General features: G+C 47.5%; 1 protein-coding gene across 1 annotated transcript in view; it reads right to left on the reverse strand.

Annotated features, from left to right (window-relative positions):
• ALK (ALK receptor tyrosine kinase) overlaps nucleotides 1-23,651 on the reverse strand; it is a 594,344-nt gene that overhangs the window by 420,104 nt on the left and 150,589 nt on the right. The window lies entirely within an intron of this gene.

Raw genomic sequence — 23,651 nt, forward strand, 5'->3', positions numbered from 1 at the left:
ACCTCACGTGGGTATTGTGTAATCTCATCCAAGGCCATATAGGTCTACTTGGGGGCAGGCTTAAGTTTATTAGACTTTTAAAAAATTAAATTAATTTACAAATCAAATGAACACATAATACATGCTCTTACGCAGTTCTTCCCTGAAATTCCCAACTGAATCAGTATTTGCTAATGTGTCATGGCAGGCAAAGCCTTTTCTGTTAAAAAAGGAAGGGTTGTCCGGCTGGTGTGGCTCAGTGGTTGAGCATTGACCCATGTACCAAGAGGTTGCTGGTTCGATTCCTGGTCAGGACACATGCCGGGGTTTGAGCCCCATCCCCAGTGGGGGGCATGCAGGAGGCGGCCAATCAGTGTTCTCTCTCATCAATGTTTCTCTCTCCCTCTCACTTCTTCTCTCTCTAAAATCAATAAAGAAAAAAATAAATAAAGGAAGGGTTTGAGTATAAGTTCTGTTTGGTAAATAAATGTGTTGCCCAGACACATCTTTCTGGTAGCATTTCTACAAAATGGCTCAGAGGAAATGTGCCGAAAGGGGTCAGGATCTACGCCAGTAAGTTTCAGAGAGAAGCGACCTCTTTCACCTCACAGCATCTCTGTTTCGTAGATGGGCAACAGGGCTGAGGGGCTGAGAGAGGCGAGGCCAAGGCAGACAGGTCTACATGGAGGCAGGCTTGAGTTTATTAGACTTTCACATAATTAATAATATGAATTAAGCACATAGGGATCGGGCACTATGCTGAGTGCTTTAAATGGGTGATAACATTCACTTCTTGCAACAACCTTGTGAATAGGTACTATTGTTGGTCCTCATTCTGTAGCCAGGGAAACTGAGGTAGAGAGAAGTTTGATATTCTAGTGGGGCCACCCAGCAAGTAGGCAAGAGACCAAAGTCAACAGAGAAGTTGGTCTGATGCTATTACCCACAGTTTTTCCACCACCCTTCATGGACCTCCCACAAACTAGCACAGGTGTTCTACAGCTCTCTATGGGGCTACTCAGGGACCCCACAGGGCAATAACTAAGCTCAGAGTCACCACTGAGCATGCTCCAGAACAGGACAACAGTGTGAGGGATCTGAGAAGGTTATGGCAACTAGCCCCTATAATGACCTTCCTGCAAATAAAACTTAGTACTTCTATGTTTAAGTCATCAGTATAAATCACATTTTAAGTAATTTTGAAGCAACAGAAAGATTAAGCCTAACTGCATTTCTTGATTTCCAAGTGAGGTCATTTTTCTTAAACATACAGTGTGGGAATGGTATCAACTTCTTCCGGGATGCGCAGCACCACGCAGACGGGGTGGACTTCAGGAAGTACTTATGCATCTGTGCGTGGGCTCAGAATGACAGATGACTTTTAATGTGGACAGGGGCCAGGTTATCGACTCAGGGCTAAGAGAAGATCTAAAAATCATTCTCAAGAAAGGGCTCGGAGGACTGAATCATGGCCCAGCAAGGAGCCAGGGTGTCACTGCGGGTCATCCCTAAAGATAAGTCTAAAGCATTTTTGTATTTTTAAAAAATGCCTATAAATTATTGGGCATCTTCAAAGTTGAGTGCTGGAGAGAAAGCAGGAATCTTTATTTCTTACAGGAAGTCCTAGAATTTCTGCCAGCAGGCTGAGCGCACCTGACCCGCACAGGCAGGTGGGTAGAGATTTACTAGATGAGGCTGGGGGTACAAATAGCGAGATCGACCCAAAGGGTGGGCTTCCTCACCAGAAAAGGGAGAGGCCAAGAAAACACAGCTGGCGTGAACAGAGTTGTTCCCCGACATTGAAAGCACTGAGCCAGACAGGAATTCTAGTCAAAGCCCACAGAACATGTATACACTTAGGATGTAAAGGAGGAAGTCTGTCTGCTTTTAACAAGTGCAGGGGGACTCTCCGTCCCCTTGGCATCCCCTGCCCTCTGCGCCCTCAGCCCAGCACAGAGGGGGCCGGTGCCATGAGAAGCCGTCCACTAAGCAGGAGAAAGGCTTGGTTCCATGGCGCCTCCCTCTGAAAACAGGAGGATCCGGAGTGAAACTGGCCTGACCGGAACCCAGGGAGGAGATGCAGCTGTGAATCAAGCCCCGCTGGCTCAAGAAGAGGGACCCTGGACCCCGGGGAAGGCGGGTAGAAAGGACAGGAAAGAGAAAAGCAGGAGAGCGGTCAGGTTTCTGGCTGAGACACCATCTGAGCCCAGGAGAGTAGAGAAATGCTCTCTGGACTCAGGGCATTCATGACAGGCCACAGGTAACGCTGTTCTAGGGGCTTTGTTCCCCCCGAGCCCTTTCCAGGCCCCTTGGGGTGTGTAGGCAGAGTGCACCCCCTGACTTCCTGACACAACTCTTCCCCAGTGACCCCACCCGTGTTCCCATAGATTTCAGCTTCATCACTAGAACAGTCCCCTGCAAACAGTGCAGCCCCTTTGCCTCGTTCCTCCTTCACAGTCGTCCTGAGCAGACGCATGTGGTGGTGGGAGAGGAGAGAACCAGAAGGGGAGGAGGAAGACACCACAACGCTGACAAGTCTCATCTTAAATCCCTAACAACAAACCTGCAGAGAACCAACCCTCAGGGCTGCCCGGGACCCTCCTCATCCCGACGAGCTCAGTTCGCCTTCCTTCTCTCCAGCACCACCACCTCCAACCTTCTCTACCCCTCCAACTTCCCATTCCCCCCATTTCTCCACATTCTCAGCTCGTAATCTTGTTTCTTATTTCACTGAGAAAAGGGAAGCAAATCTGCCAACGTACAGGCGTCAGTATCTCTACGCTTTCTTCTCTCCTGTCACACACTGTGTACACCCATAAGGAGTGGCAGGCTCTCCACTGATCTTGCAAGAGTTCCTCCTTTCTCCTAAAGTCCATCCCTTCGGCAGCCAACCTCTACCCATGTCCTCGACCTCCACGCTCTCCTTCAGCCCTTGCCTCATTACCCTGCTCCTTCTCACAGATCAATCTCTTAAAAGAGTGGCCTATGTTCCTTCTCCACTTCTTCCTTCCCGTTTCTCTTAAACTCAATTAAATCAAGACTATTTCCACTACTCCAGGTCGGGGTCACCGGTGACCCCGAGTTGCAGAGACAATGGGCATGTCTCAGTCCTTGTCTTACTAGACCTCCCAGCGGCACTGGACCCATCCCCATTTCTCAGTGACCTCACGTCTTGGTGACCACAAGGTCCTTGGGGGCCATACCTCTTTCTTCCTATTTTAATGGCAGGTCCTTTTACGACTCTTTGCCGGATTCCCCCCCCCTTTCCGGGCTGTACAAATGAGCGGTTTCCACTGTCCAGCAGCAAATGCCTAGGAGACTTCATGGCTGAATACTGTATCTCATCACAGCGGCTTTAACCAGCTGACAAAGATCAAAGACCATGAATTCCAAGTGACCCCAGGACACAAGGCCCCTCCTGGACTTCACTGAGCAAGGAACGTGTTTTAACCAATCACATGCAGACGGAGAAACCCGTACTCTCCCACCCAAAGTGCTGGTTTTCAGTTCTGAATCAGCACGACCACCATGCAACCCTCTTCCCAAGGCTTCAAAAACTCTGCCTCTTCTTCCTTAGACCACTCAGTGAATTGCTCCTTGCCTGGCATGTAGATAAGCCCAGCTTCGACGTGCTCTTTTGGAGGGGGGAAGGTCCTCTGTTTTATTATTTGACAATTGTTCAAAGTTGGGAAACTTGGGCCTTTTCTCTTCTCCATCTAAACCCACCCCCAAAATGATCTAATCCAGTTTCACAGATTTAAATAGCATCCATATACTAGTGCTACCAAATTTCTATCTCCAGGCCCAACTTCTCCCCCGAACAACAGAGTATATATCCAACTGCCAATCTGAAATCTTCATTTTATTGCCTGATAAGTATCTCAAACTTAACACATGCAAAATAAACACTCAGTGTCGCGCCACCGGAACCCCAGGAATCCCTCGTTTCAGAATGTGATGACTTGGGCCAGAAACCGAAGAGGCACCCTTGTCTTCTTTCTTTCTCCCACGCCCACATCCATTCACCCATAAATCTTTGCCTAGATTCACCCCTTCTCCTCGCGCCCACATCGCCTTCCACCCTCTCCACTGCTGTGAGCTCCCAGCAGGCCTCCCTGCTCCTACAATTGCTCACCTCGAGCGTGTCCTCCATAGGCAGCCAGATGGACCCTTCCGCCCTGAAGCAGCTTTCACAGTTCTTGCCACTGCCTACCCCTTGAAGGCCCCACTGACCTGGCCCCTGGTTCTCGCTCTGACCTCATTTCCAACCATTTCCCCCTTGCTCCTTGAAAGGGTTCAGAATGTTTTAAAGGATGAAGGTAAAAGTTTGCAAAAGGCAGAAACTGTGGAAATCGTGTAGCTTGCGTGGCCTTTGCTCAGCCTTCTGTTGAGTACGGATACGGATTTTCTGGATTATCCACAAGGCAGTGGATCACCCAGCAGATGCCGGATGAGATGCCAAACCGGTCCTACTGCAAAGTGGACAATGGGCCAGATGAAGTACATCAGCAGGAACTGCCGGAAGTTAAAAGTAGTTTAACTTTTAAAGTATAAAAGGTATATAACCGACACTCCCACCCTGATTCGAGGCTGAACCCTGTCCGGCTCAGCCCGCCTGCACCCAGCCACGTGCAATCAAGCATTTTGCTCTGCACTGGCCTTGCGCTGCATGGATCTCCCACTGGCTCAGACCTGTCGCTCATGAGCTCTAGCCCACAGGCCTCCTCGTGCCTCCCGCTCGCTGAGCACACTCCGCTGGCCGTGCTCTCGGCTGCAGAGGTCCTCGCCCCTGGACACGTGGCCGTCCCCTCTCCCCACCCAGGTCTCTGTCACCTCCTCAGAAACAGCTTCTTTATCACGCTGTAGAAAAATATCCCTCCCCATAAGCTACTCTTTATCCCCTCGCCCTGCATTTGTTGGCTCTTGTATTTATATTAATTTATTTACTGTGTATCTTCTGCGCTAGTCACCGCTACATCCCCATGCTTGGCACACAGAAGGCACTCAATAAGTATTTGTCAACTGAATGAAGCAGAGCCCTTGAGAAAATGGTTAGCTCTAGAATTTATTAGCTGTTGCGCTGTAGGCTAATCACTTCCTCTGTGGAACCTCAGTGCTGACAAAGATGGGAAGGACGTGCACTCTACCAGCTCTTGGGTGTTATAAGCCAGAGGAGAATGTGTGCACGACGTACTCTTTAAATATCAGTCGTGCCATTCTGGAAGTGTTGTGCCTCTGTCTCTGAGTCAGAGTCCACAACGAATGGGAATCTTGGTTCCTTTCCGATATCCGGATCCTGAATTCGATGTCCAGAATCCCAAAGGGTTCCCGAAGAGCTGCTGCTGTTACTCACTAGTTTCTTATCAGCTCTGCCAACTGTCCGCGACCTCTGCTACCCCACTCCAGCCAGCTGGCCACGTCTCTATTCTCCCTCTGTGTCTGTTTATTCCGAAGCCAATGGACATAATATAGTGAATATATCATACGGAGGTTGGCATAAATAATGAAGAGCTTTGTGTGTGCGGCGGTTGTTTACACGAATGCCCGGGGTGCACCAGTGAGCATGTTTTACAAACCTACATCAATAACACGTAAAAATGCCTCTCTTCTCAACACTCCTTGGAACTGCTCCTGTCTCGCCTTGCACACATGTTAATTATTTATTTTCCTTCCAACAATGAAACAATCAGTGACAGCCTGCTGGTTTTCCCGTGTATTTGAAAACACACTTAATAATGCATTCTTGTACAATGATTTTGTGTCACGCACAGCAAAGCTTAATGTGGCCAAATAAATAGCAGTCCGATGTCACGTGGTGGTGGCGAGCACACGGCAAGGCCGGCACACAGCGGGCCTCCCGTCTGGGACGGGCAGCCCTAGGGCTCTGGTTTCGGTGGCCACGGTGTTGAGCCTGCACCTGTTCAGGCAAAGAAACCTCGGTGCACTTGCATGACTACTAGAGTCAGCGGTGATGGTGAAGTTTAATAGGCAGTTCATTCAGTCTGAAAAAGAGAGACGTGATTTCAGAGGAGAGAAAAGGAGAGTGAGCAGATGTGGCCTTTGTCCTGAGCACGCAGCCCCCCACACCTTCTCCGGGCCTGGAACGTGGGGGGCGGGAGTAGCTGCGCGCGGGCCCTCTGCGGAGCACACACCGCCAGTGCTCAGAGCTCCCTCCCCAGCCAGCTGGCTCATTCAGAGCGGAGCTGTTTGCGGGGGGCAGCCTTTGAAGGGAACTGAACAGCAGCACCTCACCTCTCTCTGTGCCCCCTCCCACCCTGCCAGGGAGGATTGCGCTCTTTCAGTCAAGTTCTGAAGCAAACATTATCATCTACTATAATATTCTCTTGTGTGGTTGAAAGTCATCATTTCAACACATTCCTTGCTTCTCCCCAGCCGCAGAGGACCCGGGTGTGTACTGCAGAGTTCGTTCAGTGGCGAATCACCTCTGCTAGGCCCGAGAACAGCACTTGCCCCAGGCACAGCGCTGAGGACGACAGAGGGCAATGCAAAGGACATGTCAGCGCGGCCCTCTCCTGGGAGACGGGCTACCTGCAGGGTACACTGGTGCCACACCAAAGAGGGCATAACAAGTAGCTACTGCAGAAATCGCTGGAATTTCAAGCCTTCGCATCTTGGCCATGACTTACTTATTCGGCCTTATTTCCACTCAGGACCCTTTCTCATGCTATGTTTCAATTGCTCACAGGTCTCCAGACGTTTGGCCACGCTGCTCTCTGCCGAGAATGTCCTTCCTCAAGCCCTGCTCTCCTCAATCTCGTCCTTTCTTAAAGGCCCAATTCAAACCCCACTTCTCCACGGTTTCTCATCTTTCCTAAGCTGAAGCCCCAGCGAAGCCACTGGGCTGGGATTCCATGCGGGCCCGAACAGAACCGGAACTGGGCCTACCTACCTCCGTAACCACCACTGCTCATTGCCACTTAGGACAGTGACATTTAGGCCATTTATCAAACATGTTCAAGCTACTGTGGTTGATCCTGACAATGGAGTGTAATAGCCTATTAAGTTCACTTACAAATCTCAAGCTCACGTATTTAGAAGACATTAGGGAAAAACTTTTCATGAGGGCTGTGGTACAGTCTCATGTAGAATATGCTTCAAATCAGGGCCCAGTCAGAGGCATCTCCTGACCACATCTACATGGGCTACCAGATAATAAGGGCAATGTGACTTTTGATGCCATCCCTTGAGAATTTGTGTCCCAACTTGCTACGTTTAGATTTATCTAGAGATGAACTCACTTTCCCAAGCAAGGGCTCCTGATGGGCCTGTAGGCCCTGTACTGTCTCCTCTTGCTATGGAATCTCTGCTCCAAGTGTTCTTGGTCATTGGTCCTGCCTCCCTAGCCAGGGCGGACTCTCAGGATGGTGGCAAAGAGAGACTACTCCAAGGGAGCAGTCAGGAGGACATCACTGTCCAGGTGGCCTGATTCTTCTCTCTCTCTCTCTCTCTCTCTCTCTCTCTCTCTCTCTCACACACACACACACACACACACACACACACACACACACCAGGCCTGAGTATTCCATTAGCAGGGCAATGTGACTATATGTTCTGGGTCCATTTTTGTGGCTTGCTTGCACTCCACTCTTTAAGAAATTTACTCTACTGTGATCTCAAGCCTATTTTCTCTCCTGAAAATACGTTGACTAAAATAATAATCAAAAGGAAGACTTTGAACTGCCACCAGGCCTTTCATCTTGTGATCTCAGAGAGCTTGGCCAGGCAGTAAATAATTAATATACTGCAAGTGACACACGGACCCGGCAGCCTGGAAAAGCAAGCCCAGCAATGACAGCCTTTTCTCTTGCAGAGCAAGGGAGTGCCTGTGGGGACAACCCCCCCCCCCCGGTGAGGCCTGAGTCTCGGGGTGACTTAGACAAGAAGCTACAAACTACCCAGGGACAACTGGCTCTTTTCTTGACTTGACATTTCAAGTTGGGAAGACAGTTACCAGGGTGACCAAAGGAAGGTCATGGTGAGCACAGAAGAATGGACACCACCTATTCCCCATTCATACGATTTATGACTCATCAGTGCCTTTCAGAGCCATTCACTGGCATAGTCCTTATAATAGCCTGTTAGTTAACCCCCTTGACAAATGAGAAGATTGAGGCTCAGAAAACACAACTGCCCTACCCTCGGTCACAGAGCTAGTGAGAACCAGGATAGGATGTTAGACCGAGGACCCCTGATATGTGGGCCAACCAGGAATGCCACTCTCAAGCACAGAGCTCCCGGAGATGATGCTGATTGCCCTGGAGAGCCGCTACACTGAGTTAAATACAGCAGAAAGACGGATCATCTTGCAGAGGCCTGCGACATTCTACTAACCGAGGATGACAGAATCCCTTCAGGTCAGCCAGGCAGGTGACCTAGAATCACACACCTTCGGTCAATGCAGCTGGCTCTCCGGAGCCTCAAGCTCAGCTACCACTGTTTCCATGGCAACCAGGTCTGATGCTTGGCCCTGGAGATGGGGTCTTAGCTGGTCCAGGACAAGGATGCTTGGGATGGGAGGAGGGAGAGGGGGACATTTTTTTCTACTAACTTCTAGCCTCTTCAATCCCTCTTGGCTACTTGTCACCCCTCTCATTTTAGGAAGAAGAGGCTGTCCTGCAGGAATGCACACGTTAGCTACCACACTGCTCAGAACCTCACCTGCGGGTGGGCACACTGCCAGGCCCGGAAGCAGAATGCTCTGATGGGCTGATGTGCTAAGCAGAGACCTGGGTTCCTGGGAACAGTGATGTTACTGTGCAACCTTGGGTAAGCTACTTAACCTTTGGGAGGCTTTGTTTCCCGGCATATAAAACAGAACTCACTTGCTTTCCCATCCAACTTTAGGGACGCTCTGAGAATTAATGAGACAGAATGTACAAAGCCCTCAGGCTCTTTTGAAGAAAGACACACTGGAAATCCTTGTGCTGTTACCAAAGGGCATTGTCATGATGATACATTTTAAAACATTCTTCACCTGTATTACCAAAATAAACTCAGCGTGTATTAAAGATAGATAGGCCGACAGCCTGACTCGCTGCTCCCCGTGCTGATGCTGTGTTTCCTTTTCCCTTCCATTCATCTTGTACTGTGAGTATCATGGTCACCGTTACCCTTGGGCCCTGTGCAGAGACCCGGGTGGGAGACCTGGGAGAGACTGTAAAGACCATTTACCTATGTCTTCCCTTCACATCCACGAGGAAGCTGAAACACAGGAAGGACCAATGCTTTACCCAAGGTCATCTCAGTGAAAAATCAAGAATCTGATCTGACCCTTCACTCTGTGCCTCACCTGACCAGGGAAGAGGGTAATAGAGAAGGGAGGAGGGGGAAGAAATAGGGGTACATGTATTTTTGCTCTATAAACCTCTAAACTGCTGCTTTGCAGTACTCAGGGGTGAAAAAGGAAATAAGGGGAGAAAACGTTACTTCCTGCGTGTGCCTATTACGTAGGCAGGCCCCAGACTGGGCGCTTTACAACCATTGTCCATGTAAATGGCACAATTTTCTGAATGGGGGATCCTTATCCCCATTTCCATTGAGGGACCTGAGGCTCAGAGAGGTTAAGTAACTTGCCCAGAGTCCTACAGCCAAAAGGAATGGAGCTAAGAGTAATTAATTCATTTGATGAATATTTATTGAGTGTCTCCGATGTGCCAAGCTCTGCCCTTGGCAGTTCGGATGCACTCGTGAGCGGAATTAAACACAACCCTCTTAGAGCGTGCGGGCTGAGGAGCTTCGAGAGCGGCGGAGTAGCAGACCACAAACCAACAACCTCACGAATCCTTGCAACGTCTAGCGGTGCTATGTGTTGTGAAGGACAGATGCACAGCCCAATTAGCACGTGTGAAGGAGGGACCTGGCTTCATCCTTAGGGCCAGGGAGGGTCGCCTGAGAAACCGATGCTGGAGCGGGGGTCCTAACGTGGGGGGAGTCGAGTTAACTGGTTAAAGGGTTTGGGATGGGGTGGGAGCCAGAGAGGGCAGGGGTTACTTGAGCCCAAGCCTGCCTCAGTCCAGAGCACCTGCTCCTCAATCACTACCAAGAACAGTGAGGTGTTACTGAGGACCCCTGTGGTAGGGACCAACCAGCAACGCCACTGTTAATTCATAACTTCTGAGAGATGATGCCGACCCCCCTGGGGAGCAAGGACCTTGAGTTACACACAGCAGAAAGGTAGATCGGATCCAAGTATCTGCAGCCTCTCCTAACTGAAGACACACGCCCCCCCCACCCCATCCCACCCTCTTTACCTACTTAACCTGACTCACCCACTACTGGACCCCACCTGAAGCATCGATTTCTCAGGCAACCCTTCCCTAACCTCAAGGATGAAGTTCAATGACGCTATGCCAGTTGTCACCAATCTGAGAACTGAATTACCTTCTGGAGAAGTAAAGGGTAAAACTGCACCCTGGAATCACACTTGCATCCACAACCTGTGTTTGCATGCCCCTCCCCGGCCCTGCTAACAGAACCCAATCGTCCTTCTCACCGCCAGGTTTTACTTTGCTATAAATATCAGGCGAAGAGAGTTAAGGAGGCAGTTGGAAAAGAGAAAAAGAAGAAGGGAGAAGTTGAAAGAAGAGATATTGAAGAAACTAACAATAAGATAAGGAATGGGTAGAGACAAAGAAGAAAGGAAAAGCGCAGAGAGAGAAAGAAACCATCTGGTATTGTTCACTATTTGGAAGTTACGAGAGAAAGTTACTCAAAGTACCACTGTACAAAGGCCATAAAGCACCTTGGGGGAGACGTGAAAGTCAAGCTGCCACCATACAGATGGGCACCCTGGAATTAGCTGCCAGCACAGTGTCTGGAAGAGGAAATTCAGTGGCCACACTCCCCTCCCTCCTGACTCCCACCCCCTCCAAATCGCCTGGCTCTGACAGCGCAGGCAGTAATTTTGAGCTAGCAGGTGGGAAGGGATGTCGGGGCTGCTCTTTGCCTTCATGAAGCACACCTTGAGTGCATCTTTTAGAAATATAATGCAGTGCACTCTCAGCTTCACTGTAGAAAAACTGAAAAAAAAAAAATTCAGAAAGGTCTAAAGAAGAAATCAAATATAACCCATACCTCCAGCATCCACAAAACAAGTGTTAACATTTTATGGTATATTGTTTTATGACTTTGTTTTCACACACTGATCAAGGTAACATTTGGCTTAAGGCCTGATGAGGAGGACACAGAGGGCTCCTCTCAACCCGGGAGATCTCTGTGTGCAGGCTGAGAGGAGAGAGGTGAAATGATCCATCAGAGTTACGGGTGGGTCAACACCAGCTAGCTCATACCCTAGAGCACAGATGCTGAAACCATGGAAACTTGAGATGCCCTTGGCCCAGGGCCTGGGCCTGCATTCAAAGGCAGCACAGCCTAAGAGGGAGCAAAGTCTTTAGTGGGGAAGGAGGCCTGAGCCTGGGTGAACTTGAGAGCATTTGGGAAGTAAATGCAGACAGACCAGGGGAGGCAGACACCACTAGGCAGAGAGGCAAGGAACTCCTGTCATGGTAGATGCCTTAAAGGAAGTCACAAGAACCAAAGCTATAAAAAATGTATTATGCCAGTGCTTGAACTTCAATGAGAGATGCAGTACATTGAATTCATGGCTTGAGAAAGAAGAATTCCATCCCACTCTCAAAGGGATAGCCAATGAGGGCAAACTGGAAACAGAGTCCTACCTCTCTGCGGCCAGTGATATCACCTGATGAGTGTACGGTGGCCCTTGAAGCCCCTTCATATGCATTCAAGTCTTTGATCCTCACAATGGTCTTGTCAGATCATTTTTTTAGAGCCCAACTTACAGAGAAGGAAAATGAAAAGCAAAGAGTTAGTGTTTCCTATCGTGCGTGTCATATCCTCTGTGTGTCATATTATGACAGAGTGAATGATAATGAAGCTGCCCACAGTTAGAGGCAACTGGGCTGAGCGCTCCAGCCACTCCTGGTCCAACCCAGCCTCCCAGAATGCTGAGGGGTTCAGCAGGTTGCTACCTCTCCTGCATACCTGCTGGCCCTCCATAGTTCACGCATGAGCAATGCACGTTGCTGGGGAAGGAAGCTCTCGGCCAAGAGCTGTGGCCACAGTCACACTGTGAGAAGCGACAGAGAGTGCCATCCACCCTGTGTCTTGCCTTGGGGACATCTGAAACAGCAATACAGATGTTAGCCGTAGAAGAATTCTGGGTGTACTCTGTGAGCAGAGTCAGGAAAAGAGCCAGTGTGTCCAACACTCTGTCCTCATGCACACAATGCAGGTGATTTGGGTGAGGAAGGGTCTTGGAGCGGATCCAACAGGCCCTAGAACATTCCGTTCAAGCATTTATATCTGCTGGGCTGCTTCACCAAAGAACAAGGGTTAACTTTGGCTTCTTCCTCTACTCTGAGAAATGCAGGAAATAATTTTACAGGATGGTTACTGAATGGCCAAAAAGTAATGATTACAAATGACGGAGTTAACTGCGACACACTGCCTCATCTGTCATCCCACCAGAGTCTCATCAGAAGTCTCATCAGGATTAGGGCTCATCATGACTGATGACATGTGCCGACCAAGATGGCTTGGCTCCCTCCCTTGTTCCTTCCATCATCGTGGCAGGAGGAGCCTTCTAAGGTTTGAGCATTAACTCTGAGAAATTGCTCTCGACAATGATTCCAGGAGTGGCTTCCAAGATAATGGACTCTTTCTGCAAGTGACACTCTGTCTCCCCAAGACTTTCCAGGTCTTGCTGTCATTGGAGATTCTGGGGAGCACTGAGGCATGATGGCAGCTACACGCAGGTGTACAAGAAACTAAGCTGTCTAGTCCGCTGAATAAAAGGTGATATTCAACACGAGTAAGTTACACTCACGCAGCATCGATGCAACATTAAACCTCTGGATGGAAAAATGCAAAGATCTCCTGAGTTCCCCAAGGATCTCCAAATGCAAACCCAAGGTTCCAGTCTCATCAGGATAACGTGCCTACACCAACCCAGCTCAAGAGAAGCAGTCTGAAGTAAGCAGTCAAAATACTTGGAGCAGGTGAATGAAACATGGGCTAATTAGATAACACTACCTTTATCGCTAATAACTGCACCTGGAAAGGTGCTAGAGGAAGGTGAAGTTGTTTCCCTGCTAATTGCTCTCATTGGACAACAGATTAGCACTGGGTGGGGAGGAGAGGCATCACTTTGCCCTGGTCTGTGCACACGGGGTAAACTCTGCTTTTTTGTGCAAATACATCCAGAGACTTCTGGAATCCCCACATCCTTGAATAGTGCTGTAACTTAATCATAGAATGAATTCCCACAGTAGAAAGAAAACACTGATCACTCTCTAAGTGACTTGTGACCACACCCAGTCTAACAAGATGAGACTTTCAAATTCTTACCTCGGCAAAATGACAATATACTGCATAGCATGGAATTTGGAGTCATTTGCAAATAGTAGAAGCTGTGGCTATTAAATCTGCTACGACTGAGAAGTTACTGTAATCAGAATATGAAAGCCGGAGGAATATAACCAGATGTAAAAGTTATGTTTCCAGGTATACTGAAATTCACTAAGAGTGTACTGGGGGTCCAGACTCTGAACTGGGCAGGGCCGGGGGAGGCGGTGACTGTCAGCACACACCCCAGAGCTCTGCCCGAGGTTCCCTCGTTGTCCACATTTTAGATGTTCGCAGTTTTCCTATCTGAGATCAGTAGCAGGCACGTCCATAGAGGTTTAGCTCACCCTTGAAGCGAACAGACCTGAGGAAGGCGTGGTTCTGCATTGCTGACTGTTAGAGAGACCTCAGAGATAAAGGCACTGAGCTCCTGACCCACGAGGACAGATGCACGTGGAGTGGACACAGGAGAAATAGAGAGAAGCTCCAGGATGTGAAGCAGACGGCCGGGGGAGCAGGAAGGGAGCCGGGAAGTGAGGAGAAGAAAACCCACTCACAGGCAGACAGGAGAGTGTGACACAGAGAGAAAGACGCAGTGGCCCCTCGCAAAGGGGCTCTGATGAAGGATAGCCCGAACTTCACTGCATTGTCACTATGCACCAGGTCCTCGTCTGAGCTTTACTTGAATTGTCTCACGTATTCCTCATAGAAACCTTAAAAGATGGAGATTATAAACATTCCATTTTACATATAAAAAAACTGGGCCGCAGAAAAGTTCAGCAATTTGCCTGAGATCACAGGCAGACCTAACCCATGGCAACATCAGGACCAGAGGCCATGCCACCGTGCTCCAGAATTTTCACTATTAACCATCAAGCTCTACATATTTAATTAATTTCCATGATGGAATATTACGAAGCCATTAGAGATAATGCTTTCAACGTGTTTTTCATAACATAAGGAAATATTTACATCATATGCTTGGAAAATTGCATATATACACATACACACGTGTGTGTGTGTGTGTGTGTGTGTATTCTCAGCTATGTAAAAAATATACAAAGAAAATGGCTGGAAGAAAATATACTAATTCACAGTAGTTGTCATTGAATAGTTTGGTCATTTATTTTATTCTTTATACTTTTCTGAATTTTTTAAATTTATTAAAATAAGTATGTGCCTTTTAAAAAAAATCCAGGGTAGAAAGAAAGAAAGTCATGTTCATGCCAAATTACCTTTATTCCTATTTTGACAATGTATTTTAAAATTTGACAAAGTAACATATTTAGTGCATTAAGAAAGAAAACAGGTTTAATATACAATGTCTCAAACTGTTTATTAATCAAACAATGCTTCTTGTATTATTAAAAGAGGACCAAGATTAAGGTTTATGCACTAATCTTATGCCCTAAAAGGAATTTCTAATCCCTTTACCCCAGACCTAACAATGCCTTATTCAGTGTTAACTTTTGGCAAATATTTGCAGAACGAATGACCTTACCTTCTTTAATAGTTTTTAGAAATCAATGACAAGGCATGGAAGAATTCTTTATCAAATTTGTAGTAATAACTGATGTAGCAGAAAACAAAGTCAAAATTTGAAATTATCTAAACCAAATTCAGATAAAATGTAGTACTCATTAAAGTTTCCAGAGTATTGATTGTTTATGTATCAAAACTCTTAAAACAACTTATCCATTGATTTGCCGACTCAAGAAATACCCCAAGGAAATAACTACAAATGTGCAGAAAGGTTTAGCCCAATGATGTTCCTTGATAACACCCAAAGATTAGAACAATTAGATCTGTAAGAGTAGAAGAAATGTTGAATATACTGTGGGTATACTTAGAATATTATCCAGTCAAAGGATGTTGTAGGAATTTACTTATTGATGTATAAATATTTTCATAATATGCTACATAAAAAGACAGATTGTAAAACAATACAAACAATGTGGCCCTAATTTGGTTAAAAATATAAAAGTGGTGATTAGCTAGAGATAAATACATAGCATACAGATTGGAATGCTATACATTAAAATGTTCGTAGCAGGCCCAGCAGTGTGGCTCAGTGGATTGAGCATCATCCCATGGACTGAGAGGTCCCAGTTCGATTCCCAGTCAGGGCACATGCTTGGGTTTCAGGCTGGATCCCCAGTGGGTGTGTGTAGGAGGCAGACGATCGATGTATCTCTCACATTGATGTTTTCTCTCTCTCTCCCTTCCTCTCTCTCTAAAAACAATCAATAAAAACAAAACAAAAAAAATGTTAGTGGCTGATATCTTTGCATGATCTAATTATGGTAGCTTTTTGTGTTTGTATTTTTTTCATAATATTCTGTTAAATGTGAATTACTTTTTTTATGTAAAACTATCTACACAACTCTAGAGTACACTTTGGGGTGTTGCAGTTGGTGCTGATTTTACAACATTTCACGTAACAAACACGAGCCTGGGTGTTCGATCGCCCTGAGCTCTCACATAGCAGCAATGCAGCGTGGAGGTAAAAGGCCATTAATCCCAATCTTCAGTGACACCACCAACCGCAAAGCCTCCCGACTACGGGCAGCAGTGGCTCCCCTGGGCTCTGCAGTGGGCAAAGCACACAGATAACATTACCTTCAGTCCTTGGCATTCTTGTAGGAAAAGAGCCGACAAACCAGAGAGTCCAGAGCAAAGCAGCAGGTGGCAGGAACATCTGTCACGAACAAAGTTTGCCCAGAGAAAAAGAATCTACTGAGAGGCATTACTTCTACCACCCTTCCCAAGTTGGTATGTGTTTCCTTTCACAGGATCCTCCCTTAGTGTCTACCACTGGGGAACATCCTGGGCTAGTTCCCCAGACCAGCACAGTGCTGTCTGCATGGCGGGTGGGGAAGGGGTGGGGCGAGGGTTGGCGTGAGACCCAGGAGGAAGGGAAAGGTCCTGAGGAGAGTAACTAAGCTAGGCTGAGAAGGACAGTGAAAGGCACAAGAGGGGACAGGGGCAGAAGAGCAAGCCTGGAGGGCCCAATGAGAGCTCTGAAACCCAGATATTGGCATGGGAGGAACTGAGAAGCTGAGAGATCGCCAGCAACAGCAAACTAAAAGGATGGCTTCGGCAGAAGCCTTTAAAGTGCCTCAGGTCACAGAGGAGCTCATAGCATATTGAGCTCATTCATGTATTCATCAACTACTACCTGAGTATGTGGCTGCTGCAGACATAAAACTGAACTTCATATCCAAGTGACCCTGGCCCTCATGGAGCTGGGAGCCTGCATTAGTAGCAAAAGAACAACCAAATGGATTTTGTTGAAAAATAAATGACACATTACAAATTTACGTGTTCTTTTTGCTGAAGAATCATGCTCAAATTCTATGTATTTATTACTTTCTATCATAAAATAGGCTTCCATGTTTACGTGCTGACAGCATAATTTAGTTTACGAGCTCACTGAGCAAATTCTTTAACTTGCACAGTCATCCACTATTTTGTTGTCGCTCCAGAGCTACAGGGTGGTCACATGTATCAATCCCCGATCATGCAGAGTAGGTTGCCCAGGGTTTTAAGGCCAAGAATATTTTGAGGCATGATTTGAGTATGCAGATTTTAGGGCTTATCAACATGAAGAAAAGTCATTGAATGAAAAGTTGAAATGATCAAACAGGGACCATTGAACTCATTTATCCTTGATTGAAAATGAATTCATTAAAGAGCGACCTGGACTTAAAGCTAAAAAATGGTAAGAGCACCATGAGCCATTTGCCTTATTTAAAGCTTTATGCTTAAAATTTCATGAGACTCAAAATGAAATGTTTCTAAGTTAGAACATGGATATTGATAACCCAAATCCAAAAATAGCAAAAAATAATTTCTGTGATGTGAAAAACATGGTTACGTATTTTGTCAAGTTTGGTAAGCCTTCAGTTACACTTCTATTTGACTACTTATTAGGTATGATTGAGGCAGAGTAATGAACATATTTCAGTCTCAAGTTTTTCATCTGTTAAAAAATGTAATGGGGATGAAAAGTCTGCCTTGTGTGAATATGAGAAGATTTCATGAGATGTGTACTGCAAATGCCAAGCATGTATCAGTGCCTGCTTGAATGTGCGTCTCCCCTTCCCTCGTTAGAGTCAAATTACTGGGCGCCAGCAAGGGCTTGGACTCTGAGGCCAGCTGATTCACAACATACCAGTCAGGGCAAGGAATCCTATCATCACACGTGCCTGGTGCTAGAGATGTAACTAAGACTCTAGATAAAACGTCAAAAGCATCTTTCAGTACATGTAATGAAGTTTTTAAAAAACGTATTTGTAATGTCTCTTTTAGCATTTGTATTGATTTTTTTTTTTTTTTTTTTTTTTAGAGTAAGAGGAAGGGAGAGACTGAAACATCTATGTGAGATACATTGATTGGCTGCCTCCCTCACGCCCCCTACTGGGGATAGAGAATCAAACCCCGACCTCTCAGTCCAAGGGACCAATGCTCAATTCACGGAGCCACACTGGCATATTGTCTCTGTCTCTTTTATCATTTTTATTGCATTCAATTCAGCAAACACTTATTGCGTGCCTACACCATCCATATCCATTCTCTAGTTGAGCAGAACCTCAGAGAGCTCTTACATTTTGATGTGAGGTCAGACTGGCGTTTCCAGTCTCTCGTTCTGACGGCGCTGAGTTCTCTGGCCTCGACTCTGCCGGGCCGGTTTACTTGACCATGAACTCCACGCTGGTGCAAAGGAGTTCCATCGGCGTCACGAATTCACAAAAAACAACGCTCCCCACATAGTAGGAGATCACATACTTATTCAATAAAAGGGGAAGGAAGAAAGAAAGAGTTGGAAGAAGACAGTCCAAAAGAGGAGGGAAAAAGAGGAATAGGTACAGATAGAGGACAATCAGACAGATGGACAGCTGGTCAGACAGACAGAGAGATAGTCCGATTGACAAAAAGACTCTGCTTTCTTCTCTTTAGACTATGATAGGATCTTACCTAGTCCACGGGCTATTAAAACAAACATTTTTTTTTTTTTTCAAATGAGAGAAAGTATTAGGTTTTCAATGGTAATGAAAAGTGTTGATATTAAATGTCAAATAAAATAGAAAAATCATACTAACATAAGTATATGTGATTTTTAAACATTTCTATAATCGGCATACTGAAGTCAATCAATCTTCACACAAAAAATCTGAAAAAGAGGTCGGATCCATTCCGAGCCTTCCAGGTAAACTGCTTGGTTATCAAGGTCCATCAGCTCATGTCTCCCCCAATGACATTCACCTTGGGAAGCTTGCAGGGGTCCAGTGTGACCCCTCTCTGAGAATCAGAGAATCAGAGAATCATTCATGGTGATGCTTCCGAGACAAAAGCCATTTGGCTCCATCTCACAAAACTCTCAGGGCAAGTGGGGGGCCCCACACCGGGGGGCGGGAGGAGATCAAGCTGCAGGGCTCCTACTTAGCTCCAGCAGGCTCAGCTGGCAAAGCTGACAGTTACTTCTGGGTCCAAAGTGGGTCTGGAGGAGGACCTGGGATGGGAGGAGAACCACTTACTCAAAGTGCTGGCACTCAGAAAGTTTCATCATCAAAAAAAAAAAAATCCAACTACTTTTGCAACAAAACCTGAAATCTGCCTCCCATATCAGTGAGCGCTCTGGCCCCTTCCACACCAACAGCGTCCCCGCCGCAGGGTTCCCTGGGACGGAACACACCTCTTCCACGGGGCAGGGCCAGCTTTCCGTCTGCCTCACCTCGGGCAGGGCCAGCAAGACTATGAATGAACTGGGCAGGGAGGTTATTTTGCCCAGGGCCCTCTTGCTAGAGGGGACTGCAGGCCCAGGTTCATTATGTAAGGTGTCATCATTAACCCGAAGGTGTCACTGGTGACAAATGACCATAGGGAAATCACTCTAAATTGCTTTTCCCATAGGAGGTATGGGCTAATGGAGCTAACGGCTCCTCTGGTCACCCCTGTGATCAAGCTCTAAATTGCTTTTCCCAGAGCAGGTATGGGCTAATGGCAGTGACCACTGCTCTGGTCACCACTCTGATCAAGGGCCTGCGTTTGCAGCCTGCGACCTGAACTGAGCCCTGGGCTGGAGTTGAGAGAAGAGCCCAGCAGCCTGGCCTCCGTTACAGGCTGCGGGGAAATCACTTCCTGGCTGTAGATCTCAGACTCTGCACTAGTAATATAAATGGGTTAGAATAACTGGTTGCCAAGGTCCCTCCTGGCTCTGATTTTACCTACAGCCTTTATATCCACGTCTTCGATCCTTCACCCAGCTCGGGATCCAGCACTGGATGTTGATCCCTCAATCTAGTGCTCCAACCAGTAGAAGCCAACAACCACAGCTCAGGGCCAGGGATCGCCAGGCAAGAGACCACGGGCCTGTCGAACCTGACCTACTTGCTCCTTCCAGCCAGGTGAGCAAAGCTGCATATTCCCTCCTCTTCCTTTGCTCTCCGACAACAAATGGAGTACCCCAGAACAAGAGCCAACCCCACACAGCTGCAGCCCCCACCAGGGTGACAGCTGCCAAGCCTCACTGATGAACAGAACCGTCTTGTGCTGGCCACCCTTCAGCTGAGAACTCAGACCACCAGCAGCTCTTGCACGTTGGCAACATCTCTGCCAATATCACAATAATGGCCAAGCTCTAGGCAGTAGGAGAGAAAACCCAATATCACAGGGATATAATCCAATCTCAGCAGCCTTAATCAGACCAAGGGAAACAAGTTGTGTTCTTGCTGGGCTCTTAGCATTAATTTTTTCTGACATTGAGTTTCACGATCGGCCTATCCATGGGTGGGTGTTTGGGGAAGAGGGGAAGAAAAACAAACAAACAGACCCATTTTTCCATATCGATATCCCATAGACTAGCTGAGATCTCTGAAGCCCCTACAATCCTTTTTCCCCTCTCCAAAGCTTGCCCAGGAGTTTCCTTTAATTAGAAGGGCTTCTTCTGTTTCATTTAGAGGTGTGATGTTCGGCACGGTGACCTGCTTTTCAAAGCACCCCTCTTCTGGCTAGCTTTTGTTCACCACAAAAGCTCAGCCCACAACAGTGGTCACTAGATAGAGCAGACTCGTCTTAGTGGTATGAAATTAAAGAATAAATGAAGGAGGCAGTGGACATCAAAAGAAAAGCCAGCCCCTTGGCGCAGGAGGGGACCAGAACGAGGACACTCAGAACAGCCCAGACCACTTTCCTTTGTCAACACAGAGCCTCTGTGGACCGATTCCTGTTTGACTTGAAGCCTGTAGTTTTGACAAAGTCCCCGAACATGACCCCTAAATTGATTTTAAATCCTTTTTCAGGATGTAAATCCTTTTTCAGGAAACTGAAGTGATAAAACACACAGCACCCTTTGGATCCCATCTGCCAGGAACCACTCAGCAGATGGGGGCTTAAAACTCCGGTAGCCAGTCTTTGTTTGAACTGTAAGAGAATTTACAGGTGGTAAATGGGCCCCCAGGATGGCGGGCCTCTTCAGGGCGCAGGTTCTAACAAGGGCTTCATGAGAATGACTAGACAATTGGACCAGGACGGGCCTGTGAGGCTCCAACAAAGCCCGTTTCGTGGTTCATACAGAGGTCTGGAGATATACAAAATCTCCCTCTCATATTAAAAGTGCTTAGACTACGTTTATGCTAATAGAAAATCCACAAAGGACGCTCTCGGAGAGCAGTGGGTGTCCATAGGACAGCATGTAAACCGTGGGCTTGCAGTCCAACATATCCCCAAATAACAATTTATCCTCTTTCCATATTGGTTTCCCCATGACCTTGGGACTAGCCAATTCCTGAGCATCTAATCCAAAGTCACCACCCTGGAGGGGACCGAGGCCCACAGAGGAGAAATGACTTCACTAGAGTGCAGGGTGTTTGCAGAAGAAACGAGATCCGGCCACGGCGCGGTGTCCTTCCTAACACCTCTGCCACTTTGGGCCCAGGGCGGTGGGCAGGCTCTGGGTTGGGGGCAGGATGGACCGATTCAGGACAGCGTGCTCTCCCAGGCACCTGCAGCGATGCAGCAAGCCACTCCAGTATTTAGGGCTTCAAACCATGACAACATCTATTCTGCTCACCAATCTGCAGCTTGAGCCGGGCTTGGCAGGGGCAGCTTGTCCCTGTCCACTCAGTCACCGGGGCGTGCGAAGCCTGGAGGCTGGAGTCACCTCAGTGCTCATTCGCTCACTGTCAGGTGGCTGGGACGTCACTCAGGGTAGTGGCTGGAACACCTAGAAGTGACCTTTCCATGTGGCTGCTTGGCTTCTTCACAGCATGGTGGCTGGGTTCCAAGAGCCTGGGTGAGGGCATCCCGCACGAGCGAGACCAAGCCGATGGAAGCTATTACGCTCTCCAGGGGGCCCTCAGAAGTCACTCGCTGCCACTTCTGTGCAGGCTACTCGCTGTGTGGGTGACCCAGACGAGCCCATTCTCGAGGAGGAGGGAGGAGTGTCGGGGAATCTGCAGACGTGTTTTAAAGCCACCGCGTAGCCAGAGACTTTCTACCACGTAGGGTAGAAAATGGAGGTGGGTTTCCGCTATTTTAAACGATCCCACAGGAAAACTCGTTTATTTTGCACCTAGTCTATAAAAGGCACTATATTAAACATGTTAAATGCGTTATCTTATTTCACTTTCCTTCCTCACAACACAAACCGCACTCTCATGTTGCAGGTGAGGAAACCGAGACAGAGAATTAACTCGCCTCAGCTCGCTCCACTAGGAAATGGCAGAGAAAGGCTGTTCCAGGGCTGGACCCAAAGCTCATTCTTGTCTCACAAGCTGCACTTGAGCGGTGGCAGGACCTGCGCTTCATGATGTGTGATGGTTACATGGATGTGTCAAGTTGACTCAGCCAAAGGAGGTTCAGATATCTTGGTTAAGAATTATTTCTGGGTGTTTCTGGAAGAGATCAGCATGTGCATTGGTGGACTGAGCAGCTGGTCCTGCCCGATGTGGGTGGGCATCACCAATCCATTGACTAGAACGAAAAGGAGGAGGACAGTAATCTTTTCTCTTCCGGACTGTTTGAACCGAGACTTCGCCTTCCCCTACCCTGGGGTTGGAACCCACAGTACCAGTGGTGCTCCTGGTTCTCAGGCATTATGGCTCAGACTGCAATGCCCAGCATTGGCTTCCCTGGGCCTCCAGCTCGCTGACGGCAGACCATGGGACTTCTCAGCCTCCACAACTGCCTGAGCCAATTTCTTATAAAAAGTCTCATCTATATCCCGTTGGTTTTACTTCTCCGAAGAACTCTGACTAATATGTAGTGCAACATCCCCCCAAAATGCTGAGCCCCAGAGCACTGTGATGTGATATGCAATACAATCAGCGAAGCTCTCACAGCTGCTGGCCACGTCTCCCTCTTGCGTGCGGAGGAAGGAAACCGGCGCTCTCAGCTTGGACTGAGGGCTCCTGGTGAAACTGAGCGCACCTTGGGTGTCGAGGGAGTGATCAGGAGGTTTTTTGCCTGGCTGGACCTTTTCAACCTCTGGGCCCAGCTTACATGTCAGCTTCTGGAACAGTCCTACCCTGTCAGGGGAGGTTCCCGCACACTGATACGTTCTGTCACTGCTCCTTGTGTGTTCCCGTCACACGGTTCATCCCACTCTGTAATTACACCCCAGTTTAGTCACCTGCTCATGTCTGACTGCCCCCTGGACTGTAAGCTCCATGAGGGCAGATAATCGCTATCTCATTTATCTACACCAAGTGCCTAAAATAATGCCAAGTAGAGAGTAGGTGTTAAATAAATATTTTTTGGATGAACAAATGATTGAAGGAAACCATGATTCTAGACTGTGAGTATCTTGAGATCAATTCTTGACCTCCAGGATACTAGGGCCATAAGTCCACACCCTCAAGCCCCACCATGGAAGAACCAGTTAGAATAATGGTCATCTTAATGACCTACTCACTATGAGTCAAATACTTTGCTAGCACTCTGTGACTATTACCACATTCAATCCTTACAATAACCCTGTAGCGTATGTGTCAGAACTCTTACCATTTTAGAGACGAGGAAACTGAGGTTCGGAGAAGATATGTAACCTGCTGTGAGTTAACACTGCTAGAAAGAATCAAGGCTAAGATTCCCAGTCAGGTCTGTTTGACTCCATAGCCTGGTCTCTTTGCTTTTAGGCAATACTGCAAACAATAGGTTTCTTTAAAGGTCTGGTTAAAAAAACAAGTGGAGATCAATTTTAAACAATTAATTTCTATGAAAAACGAGACCTGCGTACCAGAACCTCTGGCAATGCACCCCTGACATAAAGCTGGGTTTTGGACCAGGCC

Source organism: Molossus molossus, unplaced genomic scaffold, assembly GCF_014108415.1.
Source record: "Molossus molossus isolate mMolMol1 unplaced genomic scaffold, mMolMol1.p scaffold_m16_p_15, whole genome shotgun sequence".
NCBI lineage: Eukaryota > Metazoa > Chordata > Mammalia > Chiroptera > Molossidae > Molossus > Molossus molossus.